This window comes from Phycodurus eques, chromosome 12 (assembly GCF_024500275.1).
Source record: "Phycodurus eques isolate BA_2022a chromosome 12, UOR_Pequ_1.1, whole genome shotgun sequence".
Lineage (NCBI taxonomy): Eukaryota > Metazoa > Chordata > Actinopteri > Syngnathiformes > Syngnathidae > Phycodurus > Phycodurus eques.
Genome location: NC_084536.1, coordinates 2,723,952 through 2,737,127, shown reverse-complemented (window position 1 = coordinate 2,737,127; position 13,176 = coordinate 2,723,952).

Sequence of the window (13,176 nt, the reverse complement as noted above, 5' to 3'; positions counted from 1 at the left end):
CTGCTGTCACAACATTGGCCTGCCGGCACTGCCGAAATGGAATCGTCACTCAGAAAAAGGAACGCAAAAAAAATAATAATAATAAACACCCGAACGTAAACAAAATTACAACAAAAATCAACTGTGACTCTGATTGAGATAAAATAACTGATAAAGAAAATTCCGGCTGACTTTGAACGAGACGCAGGACACGTTCGCAGCCACGGAATTTTGAACTTCATTTTGGGTTTTTGCATTCAACTGAACTCTTTATTTTGAACATGTTTGAAAGTAGCATTAAAAACAAACAAGATTTTGGACCAAAACAATCCAAGATAAAGTTCAATTAGGATACATATTCGAAAAAAAGTAGGAAAAAGTCGAATTTATTTACTCCTATCCGTATCACTAATCCCCTTTAATCTATAGAACATCAAAAGGGTCAAATAATTATAAACAGAGTAAGGATAAGAACGAGAATAATTTTTAACACGCAGATTGTGACGTGATTGGCTGACGTCACATGAGCGTCAATGAAATCACAATGAGTCTCCACCATCTTCTGACACATAATGAGCGAATATCTGACGTCACGGTCTGTTTCTCGGGTTACCGGCATAAACAAAACAAATCAGCAGCTGCAGTTAATGTCTGAAAGTTATTATTTTTAATACGCTTTGTCCATCAGGGTAAAAATCTAAGAAAATCGTATTGTGAGGCATGCAAGCAAAAAAAAACTGAAAAAAAAATATTACATGTGGAAGACAATACAAATATGTTACTTTTTTCAAATGGAGATGTTAATTATTGGACAATAATCCAATCTGTTGTTTTTTTCCCCCCTCAGCCGCTTTATTCATTGGGGGGGGGGGGGGGTTGAAGCAAATGGTGACATCTGGTGGTCATAATATAGAACTGCTTCACATCTTTAAAGACATAAAGCTCATGATTTCAGTTTATCTGCTCAATGAAAAATAATTAAAAAAAACAAACAAACAATAAAAGCAGTAGTCATGGTAATAACAAAAGAAGGACTTTGCTCGGGTTTGGATGCGTGATAGAGCGATGACATGACATATTTAAACCAGCGGTAGCTGATCCAAAGCTTTTCTGTATGAAATCCAGCGATAGTGTGTCACTTAATGCGCTAAAGTCAATTATTTGATGAGAGTGCAGCCTGTTGGGAAGATGGCAGTTGTTGAGAATGAGGCATTTAGTTCCGCATCACATCACAGGTTCATGTTCCAACGAACACACATGTTCATAACGACACATATAGAAGACATAATAGGAGTTTTTTCTAAACTCACTTTTTATTCTTTTATCCGCTGATTTTGTTGGGGTCATTGTTTTTGTTCTATTTTTTTCCCAAAATTTCAAGCATTATTTCTTGCTTTTATTCTATTTGATTCATCAAATGTTTGTATTGGTTGTTTTATATTCTTACCTTTTTTAACTTGTGTTTTAAGGATTATTGATTTTGAAATTTAGTTTGATTCATGTTTTCGCATTCAATTTAACCGTAATAAATTAGCAAATTTAATTGAATTATACAGTATCAATGTATTCATTTTTTTTAACCCCATTCATGATTGTTTGGGTGCAGATTTTGTAGGAAATATGTTTTTTATACTGTGTCTATTTTGAAGGGATTATTTTTTGGGGGTACTATTTTATTTTGAGGTAATTGTTGTTGCTTTTATTTGAATTGTACCCACTCGATTTGTTGAAATACATGCGCAATAACACACATCTCCACCAGAGGCAGCTAAAGCGCACCATTTTTCACTAGTTGCCATTCCCAAACCTTACAAAGTCCTTTCTGGAAAGATCATTTAATATATTACAATTATACATATTATTGACAGTCGACAGTAGTGTGTTTACTTTATTTATACACGTTGGTTTGAATTGTACAACATGTAAAACAAAAAATAGTCAAAAGTACTTCAAGAATAACATTTGTTTTTCTTCCCCAAATAGATTGGTGAATATGAACCAAATATATGAAAAGGATCGACCCAAGTTGATACATCCCATAGTTTATGGGGGAATGTTGGTACGTACGCTTTGCATGCAGTCCTGCGTGTGGTCCCGCTTGCTCAATGAGCTCCCAAGTCAGGACTGAGACGCTGCCCCAAGTGGAGGAGTTCAAGTAGCTCGGGGTTTCGGTCACGAGCGATGGACAGGCGGATCGGTGAAGCGGACTCCGTATCGGTCCGTGACGCAGGAGACGAGCCGAAAGGCGGAGCTCTCGATTTAGCGGTCGATCTCCGTTGCTACCCTCACCTTCGCCCACGAGCCGTGAGTCGTAACCCAAAGAACAAGATGGCGGATACAAGCGGCCGGAATGAGTTCCCTCCGCAGGCTCGCCCTTAGAGAGCGGGTGAGAAGCTCGGTTCATCATCGGTCAGCCGCTGCTCCTCCGCATCGAGAGGAGCCATATGAGGAGGGTTAGGATTGGCGAGGTGTTCGGGGCACGTCCCACCGGCAGGTGTCGTCACCCGGGACACCCCGGAGAGACTACGTCGCCCGGCTGGCCTGGGAACGTCTCAGAACGGGGAGGAAATGCGTGAATGTAGATGTGCTTTAGTCTGTATCTCCAAATGCTTCGGACAGTGAGGAAAGACACGCTTGGACAATTAGTTCGAAAACAGTGTAAATTAGGTTAACGGTAGTAAACGCACACACACACGCACGGCTCAGACGATTCTTGATTCGGGATCAATCAAGCGCGTCTGTTTGTGCGGACGTACGGCCGAGCTTTGCGTCATCCTCCATCCGTCACGGCCGACGTTCACGCGGCAACGGAAGCCGCCGCCGCCGCCACCTGTCTACCGTTCTCGCGCCGTACATTGCTGATCATCATCATTTTTCGGTCTCGCCCGCCCGACTTGATGAGCAACGCCATCCGGCGGGCGTCAAGACCGGTGGTCCCGGCCGGCACGTGTCCACAAATACATCGCACGCTCGGCTTCCTGTACGCTTGCGCAAATAGACAATTTCCAAAACGCTCTATTAAGGTGGCACATTTCCCCAGCGGGTTGTCAGGGAGGAATAATAATCTCTTTTTACAGGAAGACTAAATAATAAGCAGACACACTCTGACCTTTCCGAACCGCGGGTGATGATAAATGACGAGAGGAATTTATGTCCCTCGTCCGCTGCGCAGTGTTTTGGTGCCACGACAGAGCGCGAGACCATAATACACTGGCTCGACTTGTCGTCTGGCATCCATGATGAGTCCCCTATATGTACGCCTGGATTTAGTCTTGGTCCGCCTTGTCAGCGGTTAAGTCGCTGGTCTCGACATTTTAAGACCTTTTTTCTTTTTAGTTTGCATTTAGGTTTGCTTTTCTTTCTTTAAATGCCTTTTTATGTATGTCTTATGTGCCTTGGTTCTCTGACCTTGACTATGTTGCACACCTCACCTGATTTTTGATATTTGTCCATTCAATTAATAGTTTTTAGACTGTAGTTTTATTTAGCTTTTCATATTGAGAACCGTCATTTCAATCCTCTGTGTTTTACTCATATTGAAGAATTGACAATAAAAGTACCTTGTACATTGTATTGTTATTGTGTTAATTAGAGATTAATATTCATTTTCTTCTTTTTATTTGTGATTTTCTTAGTCTATTAGGATTTGTTCTTTTTATTAATTAGTATATTATTTGTTTATTCAATACGTATTATTTTTCTTCTTTTGATTTATTTGCATTTTATTTGTTAATATTGACAGATTATTTTTCACCCTTTTATTTATTAGTAGGTTATTGGTTTATTCTATAAGGATTATTTATCTTTCAATTGATACTTTTTTTTCTTGGATTATGTGTCTTTTTATTTATTTGGATTCCAGCTGTTTATTTGGAAAAGGATTGTTTTCTTTGTTCTTTATTCATATTTGATTTGCTTATTCGACAAGAATTACATTTCTTCTTTCACTTTGATCGTATTTTATTATTTAATATTTTTTCTGAACGAGCTGCAGCTGTTAAATGCTCTTGTTGGCAGAGTCCAGTCAGAAGACCATTGCAATAGTCAAGTCTACTTGAGATAAAAGTATGGATGAGCTTCTCCTGGTGTGCCTGGCACATGCAAGAGCCTTCAATCTGGAAATGTCCTTCACTTGATAGAAGGCTGTTGTCGTGATTGATTTTACGTGACTACTGAAAGTCAGATCGGAATCTATCAGCACACCAAGGTTTCGGACTTGCTCTGTGGTTTTTCAGAAGAGTCTCTCCAGGTACTTACTAACAGCAAACCTTCTTTTCTTTACTGCCAAGAACAGTTATCTCAGTTTCGTTGGTGTTTAATTGAAGGAAATTCCGGTTCATCCCGTCAATTATTGGTTTGTGACAGTGACACAACACCGTAATTGAACTGCGGTTGAACTGTGGCGACAATGCGAGATATAATTGTGTGTAAAAATAAAGTTCTGAAGAATTTTACCCAAGGCTAGCATATACAGGCTGAGCAAAAAGGGTCCAAGAACAAAAGCACCACTGTCCTGTTCTCACACCGTTACGTCTGTCAGGTGTGAATAGTTCAATAGTTTTTCATTATTGGAGTTTTATGCGGTTTTACCATTGAGTGCATAACACTTAAGAATGCTATAATGTTCAGTTAAACAATGTGTGAGCGGTAAATAAATGTGTTATGATGGTCACAGTTTGACCCTGGAACCAATTGTTTGGATTTCTGCTTTGAAGCCTTCAGACCTTCAAGTGTGGCCTGGTCTTCTGTCCTTCCTCCCAATTTGGATCCAAGGTCTTTTTTTTGTTTTTTGTTTTTTTATTGCGTTCTCGCGGCTCAGTCTCCAGCGGCCATCATCCATCGCTCGGTTATCTGCGCACATTCCTCGGCCAGATGCTGTGTATTTTCCTTTTTTCCGCATGAGCCTCAAATGTACACAGCGACAATCGATGCATTTATTTTTCAAAGACTAAAAGCAGAGAAGATCCATGTGTCTGGCAAGCGGCTTCACAAACTCATCAATCCGTTCGTGCGTTGGGTGTGCAGTGAAGGATGGAAATGTTTAAAGACATCATTGGAAATGGATAACACTCCCATTTCAGACTACTTTCATTGTTGTTGTCCCCCCCAAGTGACGGAATCAATGAGAGACGCAATGTGGATGTGACCGCACATGTGTCCATATGCGTCCATTATTTATTCAAGCATATACATTTCAATTCATATGTTAATATTGTCTTTTTCAAGTGTGTTTTTGATTTATTTTACCATTCATTTTATAAGTTTTATTTATATTTGTATTTAATTTAGTTATAGAGGGGTTATTGTTCTTGTAGTATCACATTTTAGAATGTTTTATGTGTATTTCTTTTTAAATGATTTTTGGGAATGTTCTGTTTATTTAAAGCTCTCCTATTGATGTATGTTTTAGGGATTTATTTATTTTAGGATTATATTTCTTTAAATTCAATCACTGCCTCTCTTCTGGTGGATTGTAAATTTTTTTTTTTTTGTGTGTGTATATCGCCAAAACTTGACGGCAGTTTTCACTGGTATAACACACTGAAGGATCCTGTTGTATAACCGTGTTATTTTACTGATGCGCTTTTATTTTGAAGAGCTGTCTTTACCTGCTAAAGGATGTGTTACGGAAATGTTGGCTGCTGTATTTTATTTTATTCAGTTTTATTTTGGAGGTGACGCCACCATAAAAAATGTATGAGCTAAACTATACTAACTGAATTCTTTTACCAAAGAAAGGCACTGTCTAGTTGACATTTACATTGATCAAACAGCACGTGGACTACCCCAGGGCTCTGTTCTATACCTCCTTTAGTTCAACTTTGACTTAGGGAAAGCAGCCCAAAATGTGACCATAAAACTTTGGATTACATAGTTGACTACATATTTCGTAAGCCCAACAAGTTTGGGTGGATAGAAGAAGCCTTCATCATAACCATTTCCACAATTGTAAAACTGAAAACATTTCCATTTTCACTCCTAAAACACGGCTGAGATTAACACAAATATTTTTTACCATTTCCAGTAGTGAGTGTAAACATGCTAATTTAGCATGCTGTGAAACAAACCTGGTAAGCGCGGCCTTTATTTTACCTATATTGAACCTGGCATGCTGTTAGTTTGACATGGAATAACACTCCCAGGCTTACGAGCATTGCCAACGTTTCTGTCACAGGGTTCACGTACAACTATAGCTTTTGTGCGCGCTGAAAAAAAAATCATGATGCTGCTTTCCGTGTAGGGAGTGAGCTCATTGTAAGTAAGCAGTCTCTATTTATACTATTTGAAAAGAATAACAACATTTACAAAAGTGCTTCACACACCATCAAGTGTAAGTAAGAACAGCTAAATGGTTCATGGAGTGTGGAAACACTAACAAGAGAGCAGGAAGTGAGGTCGTTGAGTGCAATGGGAACAAACTAGCATCGAGGGAGGTTGAAAGATTCATCCGGATCTTCTGTTAGATCCAATGGAGCTGCCGTCGTAAGCAAATTTCAAATTGATCCAATGAGATTTGACTAAAATAAGCTTAAGAGCACGTGACGTTGTTTTATGTTGGGTTTACACTGTTTACAAAGTTGCAATCTGGATCCAATCCGGATTGAATCTGACTTCACATCACCGCGACTCGGCCTGTTTACACAGCAAATTTTATTGAAAAGGGACTTTGTTCACTAAATAAATATATCCATTTCAAGCTTCCGGTGACTGGAATCTATCCCAGCGGGTTGTTGCGGGGCGGTAACGAGGCGCTCTAAAGCGTTCACGCCAGCGGCAAGCCCCTGTCCACAAGCTGACTGTCACGTCGCATTTGGCCCCCGTCCCCCCCTCCTTGGTCTCCTGCCTTTCTCTGTGTGATGCGCACACACTCACGGCCAACAACGAGGCGCTCTAAGGCCGCAACGTCACAGGATTATCTAAAGGGAAGATGCATTTTTTGGGCGGTGTAGGAATATTTAGCTAGCTAACTACATGTTGCAATAGCGCTAGATAACTGAACAAAGGCACTCGAGGTGGGGCGGGGTGACTCATGCCGGGGCCAAAGTGTGTCGTTGCCCAAAAAAATCAGGAACACTGAAATTGTGAAATACAGCGTAACGCTATAGCGCCACAATTCAGTATTACATTGTTCTCAGTCTCTGCACATGTTTTCAGCAGTTATCTTCAAACATGTATTTAGAGACGAATCTCTGAATTCACTTTTCGGGGTCTTTGGGAGATTTTAGTCAAATCCAAGAACCCCGTAGGTTTTGAAGGATGCCAGTAAGATTGATGTAGTTGTCGATAGATTAGTGCAATTTTGTTGATTCTCTTGAAACCTTTCGGGGATTGTTATTAGTTACAAGGAACCCTCATGCATTTGGCTCATTTTTAAAAGCTCCTCTTCTCTTGCAGGCCATATGCTGCGTGCATGCGTCCCAGCATGCCATGCTGTTTGTGCCGGGTCAACAGTGACTCTTGTGAGCATTCCTGGAATTGCTCACACCTTCCTGCAGAATAGCCAACCCACAATGCCGTTCTGCAAGCACCTGTGTTTATGGCCCTGGCCCGGTACGTGTAACCCACGGAGACAACTTGATGTCTGTCGTCGAGGAGCGGAAGGAGAGCGAAACGTAGACGACTTGAATGCTAGAGAGGAGCTCATGTGGCAAAATGATAGGGGTGACTTTTACCGTAGTGTTGCCTGACAGGCTCATCACTGGAGCATTTGGTTTGACAATGTCTGTCCGCATAAGACACATGTAAATAATCAATCATCACGTCGACTGAGAGACACCATTGCTCGCCTCCCTCGCAACAAAATGCAAACGCTGGCACGATGGTACAAAAAACAACTGGTGACACGCAGGCTAGTAAATTTAAAATCCCATTTGCTGCTGCTTGTTTCCGTTCTTGCAAGAAGTGGAGAAATTGTACATAGCAGACCAAGGAATGCAGGAGACAAGTTCCTTCGACACGCGTAACATGCAGCGATGGGAAGACGACTTCGGAAATGTAGTCAGTTACAATTACAAGTTACCCTGTTGAAAATGTAGTAGTAGTGTAACTATTTCAATTGCTTTTACTAGTTAGTAATATAACTCATTACATTTTGATGACTTTTGAATGAATTTGTTTGAATGAATGCCTCCACATGTTTTTTTTTTTTTTTTTCCTTTGGGGTGAGGCGGGGCCGGATTAATGACTTTTTCATGCCTGCTCTAAATCTAACGTGTCATGTCAACGTTGTTTCTCCCACACGCTTAAAATGAAGCATCCGTCAAACATGTCAGGTGTCTACAGACAGCGTGTCTCACTATCTGTATGAAAGTGTCACGATGACAAGTTGTGAATGCAGCACAGGAGGACGGGGAGCGCGGTTGGCGCTTCTGTACATACGTGTGATATGTGCAAGTGGTTTAGGATTATCCGCCGCATGGGACCCCGACACATTCAAATAAATCACGTACTACGGTAATATCAACTTTGGTGATCAAAAACACATAAGTTACGTAGAACTCTCTGGGTCCACTAATCCAGGGTTGAACTTTGGGACCCTTTCGGACCACCGTACTTTAACGATGCGACTCCGGTATGTTTGTACTTTTTGCAATGTGCAAATCCACCCCCCAAAAATAAATGAATAAAATAAAGTGAACAAATTGTAGATGAAGATGAAATAAAATAACCTGTGCACAAAGGTGTAACAATTCAATTAAATAACCAGTGCAAAAAGGCATACGAATTAATTGAAGACTCAAATTCAAATAAAATAAAATAACCAATTTGTGCACAATAGCATCAAAATGCAAAAATGATGCATAGATGCTCATTTTAAAATGATATTTCTCTCCATCCATCCATCCATCCATCCATCCATTTTCTTTACCGCTCATCCCCACTAGGGACACGGGCAGCTATCTTCGGGCGGGAGGCGGGGTACACCCCGAACCGGTCGCCAGCCAATCGCAGATTATATTTCTAATTCATGTAAAAAAAATAATTTCAGAATCAATTATTTAATAAAATAAATGGGAACGGCTTCAGCATGCCCGCGACCCTACTTAGGAAAGGCGGTCCAGAAAATGGATGGATGGACGTTAAGCAAGTCAAAAATACATTTGATAAATGCATTAGAATAGATGAATCAGTGTAAATTTTAATTCACCAATTTTAGGGGGCAAAATGGCAAAATGGCAACCGATATTATAGGACTCTTGATTATGTAAATGCTTGGTGGGCCGGATTAAAGAAGTGAGTTGTACATATATATGTGTGTGTGTGTGTGTGTGTGTGTGTGTGTGTGTGTGTGCGCAGGTATATAGATTCTATATGTACGACCGTTCTTGGGTGTACCCCGTCTCTCGCCTTAAATCAGCGGCGATATCCTTCAGCTCATCCCCGACCCTAATGAGGACAAGATATCAAGAAAATGGATGGATAAATGAAATGAAATTGAAAATTTGATTTGAGCATGAAATAAAATAACAAACATGAGCACTGGCATGAATAATGTCAATCAAACATGAGCAATGTTCTGTTCGAAAAGGCAGAATTTTCCATGAAATTGAAAATGCAATTGTACAGGTGTACCGAACGAGTGTCTGGTCTGATGAGCAGTTTTTGCCCCGAAATATAATTTACGGTTGTTAAACACCCCCGACTCTTTTCCGTCAAACGAAAGACCCCCTCGTGTCTTGCTCCGAACGGTGAGCGGTGACGTCACCGGCGGGCGACCGCGAGACTGGAATGTTTCAGTCTGTTGATGGAAGCAAAGGATTGTGGGTACTGGCTCCGTGTGAACGGAGAGAGCGGCATGCACGAGAGGCATGTGTAAGCTTGTGTGCATGTATGCCGCGACGCTCCCGTGTGAAGTCTTGCCCGAAACCGACATGCGGAGGAGGAGCTCACGACCTCGCATGTCGTTGATTTTAGCGGCTAATCACGAGGGATTGCGCTTATTATGTCAAGCAATCCCAAATGAGCCACGACGTCAGTGACATGTCAGAAAAAGCCTACTTGAACGACTTCATTTTATTTGAGGTTAAGCAGAGGCACTGGAAATGGTGGCAGGTGTGTGCGGACTCCACTTAACATGAGTTGGAATGTGATTGGTTACTTCTCAACACAGCCTAGTCTGAGTTACAAACGGGTGTGCGCACTTGTGCAATCACATTGTTGTCACATTGTCCGTCCAAGTGCGGCAAGACTGGATTCCAGATGGAGAAGAATAGGATCCATAAAGCCAAGAGCGGGGGTCACCAACACGGTGCGCACAGGCACGACCCTTGTAAAAATTGCTCACTAGTGATGGGACATTGCCATTTCCTATAATAATATATAAATAAATACAGTGTGGCTTACTGATCTCTATTGTGAGAAATCTTTAACACGATCAGTGTCTTCACATAGATAAATATGATAAATATCATTATTGTTGTTTTCCCCAAATGGAATATATTACACGAGGACAGCCAGCCACAAAGACACCTTTGGTGATTTTTGGGGAGGGATTTCTAATATAACATCAATACACAGTTTCGACCCAATCCTGGCATGTTCATGGATTACTGTCCCGTGTCAGATTTCAACAATACCTTCTCCTTCCAACTGAATTAGTCTGAAAAAGAAGATGATTCACGTTCTTTAGTGCTGGCCCTCCTGGTCCTGCTTTGGCGGATCCTTCATTTTAGTGCCCTCCATTGTCCCTGTCGGTTGGTTCAGGGTGACCCGGGGTCAGGGAGGGAAGGCCACTGTTGCGGCCAGGGGGGTAAAAGTTCAGAATTGTAAAAGTCGAAATCGTGACAAGCTACACACAGACACACACACACGCACACACACGATGTATGTATACTTGTGGGGTCAAAGGGTACGTCAAAAAACTCGTGTTCGGTTATTTTGCTCGGTTTTCGGTTCGCTTCACATCCATACAACATGAAAGTGCCTATCTTCTGTATAATCTGATTCAATGACCTTTGAAATGCAACTGCAATGAATTAACGATTCTGAAATAAACAAAGTCATTTCAGTAAAAGAAAAAAAACAACAACACCATTTTAAATCCTCTTTTTTTTGTAAAGTGTAACATCTTCTTCTTCGTCTTCTATTTAGGAAACGAACAGTCCCGACAAGTACAACAATAGTTTCCTAAACCACAGGTCTCAAACTCAAGGCCCGGGGGGCAGATCTGGCCTGCCACATTATTTTATGTGGGCTGCGAACTCGTGGATCAACTTCTACGATTTTACTAAAATCTGTACCAACATTTTGAATTGCCATATATATTAAATAACAGTACGATATTGCAAACATTTTTGTTTTATTTGTTTTACCATAACCCAAACAATAACTGAACAAACTATTCTTCTGGACTTCTGATTTGAAAACTAGTTATCCACGAACTTGTTGTGTGCAGTATATGTAATATTATGAGGCGATTAAACAGTTATGTTTTCATAGTCATAACAGCCCTCTGAGGAAAAGCGTAACTTCAATGTGGCCTGCGACAAAAATGAGTTTGACACCCTAGAAACAGTCCGAATGATTATGCTTTAAAAAAAAAAAAAAAAAAAAAAAAACACCAACAGGAGAGGACGTTTAAAAGCTCCTGGAAGTTTCTTTTGATTTGCACTATTTCATGCGATGCGGCACGGAGATCAAATGGTTAGCACATCCGCCTCACAGTTTTGAGGTTGTGGGCTCGAATCCCGGCCTGTGTGGACTTTCTCCGGTTGCTCCCGTTTCCGCCCACAATCCAAAAACAAAACATGTTAGTTTCACTCAAGACTCGAAATTGTCCAAAGACGTGAATGTGAGTGTTAACGGTTGTTTGTCTCTATGTGCCCTGCGATTGGCTGGTGTCCAGTTCAGGGTGTCCCTCGCCTCTTGCCCAACGTCCGCCCACCTGCTACCGAAATGACGACAGGTTTAAATGAGTGATGTCGCTATCCATGACGTTTGCGTGCCAGAGGCCGAGCTGCACTGTATTTGTTTACAGAATCGACGTTTGTCTGCACCTCCTGTCCCTGACCTAATATGTTAATATGTTATCATCATACTTGTACATATGAACCCAGGTCATGTGTGGTTTATGCAGTGACAATTCTGAAGAATTTGCATGCAAGTGAGGCGCCTTTCCTGCATGAGCGAAATTCCAAAGCGCTTTGTCCCTGCAGGCCACCTTGTCGTGTTTACTCCCGTTCACACTACAAATTCCAACGTTGCGAACGGGGACCAAGCCAGGAATGCGGGGACTCCGATGTCGTAAAGTCATCTGAAAATGGGAGTGCGCGTACAATTACCGATTTGTTGCTACGGCGACGGTCCGAATGTCCCGCCGTCTTCGTGAATGTAAAATGCAAATGTTTCTAAAAGCAACCACAGTTGCCGGGACCCCGTTGCCGTTATATGATGTGTGCGTTTAGCGCACAAATCATGCGTTTCAGCTTGAATAGCAGAGGTCACGCAAAATAGCGCAGTAAGAAATGGCAGTTTTTATTGACACTTGGTCAGTTTTTATTGACACGTTGTCCGGACCGGAATGACGGCTGCGTCGCAAATGGCGCGATGTGATGGCGCGCTAACAAAAGGCTGACAGTGCAAAGTTCTTCGCTAAAAGCCAGTCAACTGACTAACATGACACTTGGCTGTTGCAGACGGAACAGGACATCCACCCTTTTGCACCGGCGTGTCACTTTCAAAACCGCGCACACGCACACACCCCTACCGGCTTCCATTTTAGCCTTGACTCGCCGGATTAATGGGCGCTAAACAAATGAGATGATGAGGGAGGTGTGCTGCTCAGTGCTGTAAATTGCACACAATGAATTACGATGAGTAGTAACGGTGGGTGGCTGGGCCAGTGATAGGCCTCAAAAACTAAACGAGAGAAAGTGCCCTGGAAAAGAAAAAGTCTGTCGTCACAGAAACGCTCTGAGGAAGGAAGATTTATTTTTAGGGCCGCCGCCGCCGCCGCTAACTACGTTCTTCACACTTTTACTATGACAGGTGTGAGGGCACCCGCGTTGTTCTTCCCAGAGTGACGGACACACCCATGGGAGTGTTAGTCACATGGTGGTGGGGGGGCGGGACAACAATGTTTTGACTAAATGTAGACATTCAACATCAATATTTAATTCAAATTCAATTTAAGATAAACAAATATTAACATTGTTAAAGGCTTGTGTATTTGATAAAATAGTAAAATCAAGATACATC